The sequence below is a fragment of the Mercenaria mercenaria genome, chromosome 6, assembly GCF_021730395.1.
Source record: "Mercenaria mercenaria strain notata chromosome 6, MADL_Memer_1, whole genome shotgun sequence".
NCBI classification, from domain to species: domain Eukaryota; kingdom Metazoa; phylum Mollusca; class Bivalvia; order Venerida; family Veneridae; genus Mercenaria; species Mercenaria mercenaria.
The window spans coordinates 37,874,396-37,885,087 of NC_069366.1; positions in this window are offsets into that span (position 1 = coordinate 37,874,396).

A 10,692-nucleotide genomic window follows, 5' to 3' on the forward strand; every position below is an offset into this window, starting at 1 on the left:
CCCTCAAAGAAGATCTTGTTTACAAAGTCAATGTACGTCCCTCATTTATTAAGTCAATTAACTCAAAGAAGGTCCTTTAAGCCCATCGCTTTAAATCAATTGTCTCTCAAAGAAGATCTTGCTTGCCAAGTAGTTTAGGTCACTTGCTTTAAATCAATTACCCTTTCGAGGGAAGGTCCTTTCAAGCTAAAAAAATATTTAAAATCAGAATAACGAAAAAAAAAACCCGAAAGAAGACAACCTGTTTAGGCCAACTTCTATTTAGATATGGTCACAATTTAAGATTTCCGTCACGGCTTATACTTTGGCGTGCACCTCAAGTTCAACAGCTTAAAACAGGTCCTATGCGCAGCAGCCGTATTCGCCACAGGTTACATTATTCCAGAGACCCTAAGATTGACACATATGTATATGATAAGTCATTAAGTGGGCAGAAGATGATACTTCTTCAACACAGAAGAGGCTAAAACAGTGTGTTGTTTTAAATAGTTACCCACCTTGTTGAAATTCTAGTGCACCAGTCACGATACCGGTAAAACAAGGGCCATCCTAGCTAACAACATTCTGGCAAAAGATGCGAACAATTCATTTATCCAGGCAATCATCGTGACATGGAAGTTTAGTCTATCACCCGTGCGAGATGACACTTCAGAAATAAATTCCTAGCATCCCATGCCTTGTCCAGATTTTTTTTATCAGTTTTAAAGATGGTTAATCTGATTTTAGTCAGCTAATAGATCTGTTCGAAATTTTAACCTTTAACAACTGTATTAGATTTTCACACGATGTATTTTTATAATTTGATTTCCTGTTCTGGTAGCGTTATTTTAGCATAACTTTGAATCTAAAATGAACTTACTTTGCTTTGGGAATGATATGAATATAAGTATTGTTGTATTATATTTGTCAAAGATTTGCATTGACAAGTATATATTTCCAGAAATTCATTAGAAATGCAAGTTTGTAAAAAGTAGGCCTATTATTGTCTCCAGTTACTATATCTTGCGCAACCAAGATAGATTGAAAACAGCTACACACTGCTTAAAAACACAATGTCTTTCATTCCAGATAGTTAAAGATACATAATATCAAACGAATGGAAATGTAAAACTAGAAAAAAAAATACATATTGAAATAAAAAAAGTAGTCCGCTTTTAAATACTTTTTTTATATTAAGGGAAGCAACATACTTTCTACAATAATAAAACATACCTGTCTAAGGGATCTAATTTTTGTATTTATATATATTTACATTCACTATACATTTTGTATGGAAAGAAAAAAAGCTATTATTTTTCGTATAAACAACATTTGCGTAATTATTTCAAGACGGCCCTTTCCATGAGATTACACGTGCAATCTGACGTCATTCACAAAAACAATAACAAAATGGCGTCTTTCAAAAAAAAATCGCTAAAATGCAAAAAGAACATTTAATTATAGCTTAAACTATTTTTTCCGACATTAAAGATCAAAATTGAATCGACATGACTGTGTGAATTTTCACTGGATTTAACAATATTTTAAATAAAATCCAGGAACTTATTTTTTTCGGAAGGCGCATTACAATTGAACGTGGGTGGATTCTATATATAGATGTTGAAAGGATCGATATCCTAACACGTATTTTTATTTAATGATACTCATTATGGAAAGCAAACAAATTATTTTTGGAGCAAGCTCCCTTATGTGGTTTATGCGCAAATAAACGCACAAAAAATAGCATTTGATTTTTAAATAATATGTCGTTTTTTATCCTTAAATAATTCTCTAACCCCCCGTATCTTTTAGGTATCGTACACACGGGGAAAATTCAGGAAACATTTTTGTCTAACTTTGGTACTTCACTGAATTCTGCCAGATTCACTGTCAAACCACTCAAGAATTTCCCGTAATACTAAAGGCACATTTTAGATGCGGTTGCTTACCATTTCTTTGTGCCAAAAGAGGTCAAGGGAGTTTTAGCACTTCAGTGTTCTGCAGCAGTATCTTGTATGTTCACCTTTTGTACCATCAGAAAGTCGACATGTCAAGAAATTGTTAACCAAACTGGTATACACAATAAAGAAAAGAAGTAGATTTGAAGATAATTCCCCAACTGACTTACTAAGGTCTAACAATTTTATGCATATCTACGCAGAAGTTTACTTAATCAAGTGGTCATTACTCAAGACAATGTCACAAAAAAGACCCGGTTCAAGACTCATTCAAGGATAATTGTGATACTTACGTCCCCTTTTTGGAGCTATTTGATGGTAATGATAGTAATATCAAATACTTGCGTGTGTGAAAAATATAACATTTTGTAATTATACTTAATGTATTTGTTTATTCACAGTTCGACGTATATCCTCCTAAGCACAATGGATATCTAATTATGCCCCCCTTTGAAAAAGGAGGGGTATATTGTTTTGCAAATGTCGGTCGGTCGGTCGGTCGGTCGGAATGTAGACCAATCCGTTTCCGGATGATAACTCAAGAACGCTTTGGCCTAGGATCATGAAAGTTGATAGGGAGGTTGGTCATCACTAGCAGATGACCCCTATTGATTTTGAGGTCTGTATGTCAAAGGTCAAGGTCACAGTGACCCTGAATAGTAAAACGGTTTCCGGATGATAACTCAAGAACACTTGGGCCTAGGATCATGAAAGTTGATGGGGAGGTTGGTAATGACAGCAGATGACCCTATTGATTTTGAGGTCAGTATGTAAAGGTCAAGGTCACGTGACCTGAACAGTAAAACGGTTTCCGGATGATAACTCAAGAACGCCTAGGCCTAGGGTCACGAAAGTTGATAGGGAGTTGGTCATGACTAGCAGGTGACCCTATTGATTTTGATGGTCAGTATGTCAAAGGTCAAGGTCACAGTGAAACAGGAACAGTAAAAGTGGTTTCCAGGCAATAACTCAAGAACGCTTGGGCCTAGTGTCAGGAAAATTGATAGTGAGGTTGGCCATGACCAGCAGATGACCCCTATTGATTCTGAGGTCATTAGGTCAAAGGTCAAGGTCACATTGGCCAGGAACAGTTAAATGGTTTCAGATCTTCTTGTCCAAAACCATAGGGCCTAGGGCTTTGATATTTGGTATGTAGCAAAATCTAGTGGTCCTCTACCAAGATTGTTCAGATTATTTCCTTGGGGTCAAATATGGCCCCACCCCTAGGGTCACATGGTTTATATAGACTTACATAGGAAAATTTTTTGAAAAACCTCTTGTCCAAAACCACAGGGCCTAGGGCTTTGATATTTTGTATATGACATCATCTAGTGGTCCTCTACTAAGATTGTTCAAATATTCCCCTAGGGTCAAATATGGCTCCGCCCTGGGGGTCACATGGTTTACATATACTTATATAGGAAAAACTTGAAAATCTTGTCCAAACCACAAAGGACTATGGCTTTTGGTATTTTGTAATGTAGCATCATTTAGTGGTTCTCTACCAAGTTTGTTCAAGTTATCCCTCTCGGGTCAAAATTGGCCCGCCCAGATGGTCATATGGTTCATATAGACTAATATAGGGAAAAACTTAGAATCTTCATGTCCATAACTTACATCATTCAAATTTGGACCACATGTATAGTTTTGAGTGGCAGATGAACCTTGACAGTGAGTTGACCTTGATCTTGACCTAGTGACCTACTTTCACATTTCTGTACTACAGCTTCAAATTTGGACCACATGCATAGGTTTGTGTACTGAAAAAAACTTTGACATTGTTATTGACCTAGTGACCTACTTTCACATTTCTGTACCTACAGCCTTCAAATTTGGACCACATGCATAGTTTTTTGTTCCAAAATAAAATTTGACCTTGATTTTGAGCTTTCAGATTTGGACCACATACACATTGTTTTGTACCTAAATGAAATTTGACCTTGATTTTGACCTTGAGCTAGTCTTGAAATTTGGAACATTCAAAAATGGCTCAGTGGATGGCACCAAGATCAGTCTGTAATCTCTTGTTAGGTTAATAGGTTAAAGGTCAAGGTCAGATTAAATCAGAATGGTAGAACTTTTGTTTACAGTGAGCGTATAATTTCTGTTCCTTGTGCAATTACTGAATGCATCAAGGGGGGCATTTCGTGTTCGACGAGCTCTTGTTCATATAGATATTTGGAACTATAATAGTTACAGTTAGAAATTATGTTATAATGGAAGGGTTATAAATAGTACAGTGAGTGCGGGGGAGGAACTTATCCGTATTTCATAAGGCAGACTACACCAGAAAGATCAGAGACAAACATATTTAGTTGTAGGCCTACGCACGTTACATGAACGAGTTCATATGCTGAAGTTTGAATGTCATCAGTGCTTGTTTGTGTGATACCGTGAACAGTTAATTAAAGTCCAATCTTGCTTCGTGTTGTCATAAACTTATCACTTTCTGCGACGATGCCCCAATTGATGACACGGTAATATTCTATTTGTATCAGACTTTTATTAGCTTTATTCTTATTTGTTAAGAGTTTTCTAGTTTCTACTTTTTCTCTACTTTCATCTCCATATTCACGTTTTCTTTCATTGTAATAGGCATTTCATTGCAGCAGGGACTTTTGCTACATCATGCCACTCATAATTTATAAATACAATGATACTTTGGTTTATCTCAAATATGTATTTGAATAAAATAATATTTCTTTAAAGAATGACCGAATTTCGCCTTTTAAGAATAACACGTATAAAGAAAGAAATTTTCTGTCTAAATTTGCATTTTAAAATTATTTTGTTCTTTTTTTTACGGATAAAATCAAAATTTAAGAAAAATTTCGTAAAACATTATACATGTATATACAAGCATTTACCATGCAGAAGTACAAATTTGCATTTCTTAGAAAGAACAACTGGTTTATAGGAAGGCTAGATTGAGTATATAACAGTGTACTTATTAAGATATGGCATCCATTTTGAAATAAAAAAAAAGACAGCTTTATTGTTTCAGATTTTATTGTTGGCCAAAATATGTTAAAAATCAACCGCTTGAGGGATCTTCATCAAACTTTGTCTCTAGCATCACTATACGGCCTTTTCTCAAATTCTTGGCCACTTAAGTCCATGGGGGTGTTTGACCCCTTTTAGGGATTGTTAGAGCTAAACATGGAAAAAACCTTTAAGTGACTTTTTCTCGTGAACTGCTTGATGAATCTTCATGAAACTTCGTCTGTAGCATCATTGTAAGGTCCTCTCACAAGTTTGCACAAATGGTAGCACCTAGCAGGTTCCTTTTAAGTCCACTTATTTATACAGAGCAAGGTTGTTACCATTCATGATTAAATGTATATATACTAAATCAAAGAGTGAAGGTCATGTGAGGCGACTCATGGCCACTATGGGCCTTTTGTATTACTTTCATTAAAAAAGACTTTACCTATCGGCTTTTCTGGTACATACAAAGGTTATCCCAGACATAAGAGCGAGAGATGAAACTATTGTAATGAGAAATTGCAGCACTCGTTGCGGATAGTTATTGCTCAATCCCATATACACTCTAGTGCAACTGTTGACGGCTCGGCCTGCGCTTGAACAATGTAAAGTTCATATTGTCGAGTCAATAAATATCACCTATCTACTTATTAGCTAGTTGAAGATTTTGTTTCGGGTGGGATATTGATTAACGGACAGAATGAATTCCCCTAATGAAATTCTGGAAAAGCTGGTCAGGATAAAACCGTAAAACACCAATAAACAGATATTCAAAAATGATACTCTATCAAAATCGAGACCGGTCTTATCCATTTTAAAATGAACATTGGTAAAGTCTTATCACATAAACAGGTGGAAATTGATCAATTTTGTATCCGCATTTCTCCCATTAAATATTCAACTGAATATTTATAAGTTGTTTTCGTCTACAAAAGAAATATTTAACTTGTCATAAGCATGTCTCCGAGTTATTTACCATCATAAATGATGAATTGTTTGTTTGAGACACTATATTTTATATTAGCCGCAGAGGTCGAAATGCACGGGATTCCCGTTCTTGTACATATTTACGTATCTATAATGTAAATTAATATATAAAAGTAATTGTTTTCATTTTTACTGTACTGTTTTAATGTTATTGGTGCAGAACACGATACATCTAAAACACAAGTTGTTTCTATCAAATCACTTGAAAGGAATATAGTAACCGCTTCTTTATTTATTGCACCACTGTTCCAGCAACCTTTGACAGTATTTGCAAAGACAAGTCGGCTTTATGATAAATTGCAGTTTAATAAATTTAGGAATAAACGTGTCATAGAAACATTTCCAAACTTCCGTCATTTTAGCTAAGGTTAGGGGTCACCGGATCTATAGACAACCTGCAAAATGGTTCGGTAGCAGCTAAACAATACAGAACAGAATTATATTTTTTGTAAGGCCTCCAGCCCATGTAAACGCAGAATCATACATGTATTACCAAAATTCTAAGCATATGCAAATTCATAAAAAAGGTAAAGAAAACACGCATGATTATATCATATAATACAATGTCTTTCAGTTTTATCAACTAAACATTCAACTTTCAACACTCTCAAGTTCCACAAATATTTTCCATCAAATTCATTCAAATCCATAACGTAACTGAGGGCATGTCTTAGTGTCAAAAGGTTTAAAGAATGCTGTTTTTTTTTAACTGGCGACAATCATACGAAATAAAATCTGTAAAAAGATCCTTTGGAAGCATAGAATGCAACCAAGTAGAATAATAGCAGACTCGGTTTGACTGAGTCTGTTCATGAGAGGTAATGAAGTATGCAACACCTCTTAAGGTATTAGGCCCCTAATAGTAATGTTTAAAAAATGGCATTTGCTTGGCATATTCTTACAGTTGACCGTGCTTCGCACTTTGTTGCAAATTTTTAAAAACTTTTACCGTGCCGTTTTTTATAAATTTTGTGTAATTTATTGTATTTCCACAAGCTCAAGTAAAGACAAATTTCAAAGTGGCGGTCTTTATCCAAAACGTTTGCAGTGAATTCATTTTACCATTATTTTTTATGAAAGAATCACCAAGCTACTGGTAAACAATCATAAAACTAAAAAATAAAAGTGTCAGTATCATTTTTTCTAGGGTGCCTCAAGTAAACGGATTTAATGAGACAGAATTCTGTCTCCAATATTGAAAAATTAAGGTCGAATCCTGCGGGTCTGTTTTGAATTTTGCTCACTTCATTCAAAAATAACCTTGGGGCAGAAGTAAAACCTAGCTACATTTCTTCCACATAATGTAATCTTAAGAATGAAGGCAAAATAGAGAACTTTTACCGCACGTAACTCAGTATTTTTAAAGATGTCTAACTCTACCCCTTCTATTTCAGAGGTAAATTCACTTTGAACAGCAAGAAATCGCTTATCAAATGAAAATTTTCCACTTCTGTACAATAAATCAATAAAAGTCTTGAAAGAAGTAAAAACTTACTAGAAAAAAAGAAAAATAAGGGAAAAAAAATTGGTCCCAATGGGGCTTGAACCTACGCCCCCCTGAAAATTGCAGGCAAAGTAGGTTTATGGTAGAAATTGAATACTCTTCAAAAAGGAGATACTCTATTATGGGCCTAATACCTTAGTGGAACTCTTTTTGTGTAATGAAATTAACTCCATGATCCCAAAGGACCAGAAAATATAACAACACTGATATTTATGTAAGAATTCTCTTTCCTGTTGAAAAATAACGTAGACTTTTACTGTAGGGACAACGCATGTTTTTTCGTGTTATAGCATATGCAGAATCCCGAGGGATTGGTTGGTACCCGAGCCCAGTAGGGCGAGGGTGCCAACGATTCCCGAGGGATTCCGAAGATCACGAAATGAACATGCGCTAACGCTGTTCTAGCATAAAACGCGTAAAAACTAATAAACGAATAAATTATTCCTCCAGGTTAGAGAACACCAATTGTTTTCCCATAGATTTACATTATAACATTACGGCGTGTACGGCCTTCCATACATCGAAACATGTATATCTGATTATATGTTTTTCTAGTTTAAACATATTTTATTGCCAATATATACATATATAAACAGATAACTACGTCAGTTGTACATATAATAGGCAAAAGGGCCGACCCACAAGTTCTCGCAACATTGGTAACGGGTCTTCCCTAATGCAAATATTTACATATTTAATTTACAACAATGACAACTAATCAAGTACATGTGTGGTAAATAATAAATTTACAATATTACAGCTACAAACAAAAGGAAAGAAAAAAAGATTTGAAATATGTGTAAGGTACAAGTACATGTGTACTTATATAAACAAACACATTTGTGACTAGTGGCAATGTATAGATAGATGTAAGAGTAAAAATGATGCAATTAATTTGCATTAACATGTACTACATTTGGGAAAAAAAAAGAACTTAAAAAAAAGAGAAACGAGTACATGTGACTTATATAGACAAACATATTTGTGACTAGTCAGTGTACAAAAAAATGTAAGAGTACAAAAAAAAAGATGCAATTCAATTGCATTAACATGTACTACTTTGGGGAAAAAAGAACATAAAACATATGTTTTTCAAGAACTATCTTAGTTCTACCAAAATATCGGACGAAAAACATATGAATAGTGATACTTTATTTAAGTAATTTTCGTGTGAATGAGATGACCCCCTGTTTATATCGTTGGCATGGCGGGAGAAATTCGTTTGACAAAACTTTTTTTCTTCAATACACATAAAATGTAGCAAATTTTGTCAAAATGTATAATAAAGTACTGTAAATGCAGTGAAAAAATATCAATTTTGAAAAATTAATCACTTCCTGGGTTTGTTTACATAACTGACCAATCAGAACGCACAGACATTACCTTATTCCCAGGTATACACTCACCTCATTCCCTGTACTTTTTTGAATTGGTGGTCTCTGACCTCAACGTCATTAAATTTCCATGAAACGCGCGGGAGTGCGTAGACGTCTAGTGAGTTATGATGAGAACCTAATAATCGACCCAGAGCGTGTGAATTCTGTTATATCACGTCTTCTTTTATATAAACCAGAACAAATTTGGATGCACTCTTTCTCGTTGCCTGTTTGTACGATACTTACCACATATTTTACGTCGCAGGAGTGTAATAAAGTCATTACATAAAAATGATAATACACTTAGTCTAGTGTAACAAAGCTTTGACGTCGACGTCGAGAGACGTTGGTCAAAATGATTTGTTTATAATAGTTAAAGAGAGTAGATTTTTTTTTTATGTTGCGACAGGAAAAGCTTACATGTGATAAAAAGAATATTTCATTTGTGATTTTCGATATTGAATTTATTAAACGAGATGAATAAAACTGATAAATGCTGGACAGAGCCTCGCATTTTATTATTTTATTCAACTCGTTTAATAAATTCAATACGAAAAGACACTCATGTTATATCCTCTGTGTAAACGTGACGTCAAAACTGCCATATTTTTAAATGAAAATGTGTTTATTTTTTCATATTAGAATAATTCTAGATAATTTACTTTACATTTATTTTTGCCACGCGCATTTCTCTTGCTTTTGTTTTTGTTTGTGTTTTTGTTGGGTTTAACGTCGCACGGACACAATTATAGGTCATATGGCGAATTTCCAGCATTGATGGTGGAGGAAGACCCCAGGTGCCCCTCTATGCATTATTTCTTTACGAGCGGGCACCTGGGTAGAACCAACGAACTTCCGCAAGCCAGCTGGATGGCTTCCTTACATGAAGAATATAACGCCCCGAGTGAGGCTCGAACCCACATCGGTGTGTGTGTGTGGGGAGGGGGGGGGGGGAGGCAAATGATTGAAAGTCAGCTACCTTAACCACTCGGCCACGGAAACCCCTCCATTTCTCTAGCGGTTTCGTCGATCTCGATATTACAGGAATTTCAAATTTCGAAAATTGCAACCATGTCATTAGAGGTCACTTTTTAGACTTGCAAATTTTAGTAAAATATGATTTATAAGTTGTACCAAAACCTTTTGAAACTGAGGCATTACTTGTTGTTGTTTCTTGTTTACATCCGGTCTTCGTGATCTTTTTGTTCATGGTTTTCTTTTACAATTTGCAATTTTGTTGTTCTCATGTTAATTCCGTCTTCTAGGATTTCTTAAATCATTTAAAGAAGTGAAAGAATTTTCAAAATCAGCTTAAAAATGAAAAAGTTATGAGCGTTTGGTCAAAATAGCGACCATTTTGTTTCCATTGCAACAAAAACAAAATGGCGGATTTATTAAATTTCTAGATACATATTTAAGCTGAATTTACTTATTTCTGTAAAATAATTTCTCTACTTTTCCCAGCTATAATTAAAGAAATTATCACGTTTTACATCTTACACTCAATAAACATACGAAATTAATCTATTTAAAAGATTATTTGCTAAATAAAGAATTCAGCAGTGTGTAAATTTTATGACGTCATAAACACACTAAAATGGCTGCTCCATGATCAGCTATTTTCTTAAATTTCAGATTACCATACCTTTTTCAATAGTGGTGCGATTATAAAAATTCCTTCAGCGTTATGAAAGATTTGATGTTGGCTTTCATATAAAATTAACTTATTGTCAGGCATTCCGTGCCCTTTAAGTTAGTAAAAAAATTCAATGCAGAATGAAACAGGGTCAAAAGATAACGGGTCTGGTAACAAACTTGAAGAAAATTGTAACAATGCCTTGGTCGAGGTTTCAGATAAAATAATTTTCATCATGATGATTTCATTCACACCATTCCAACCCAT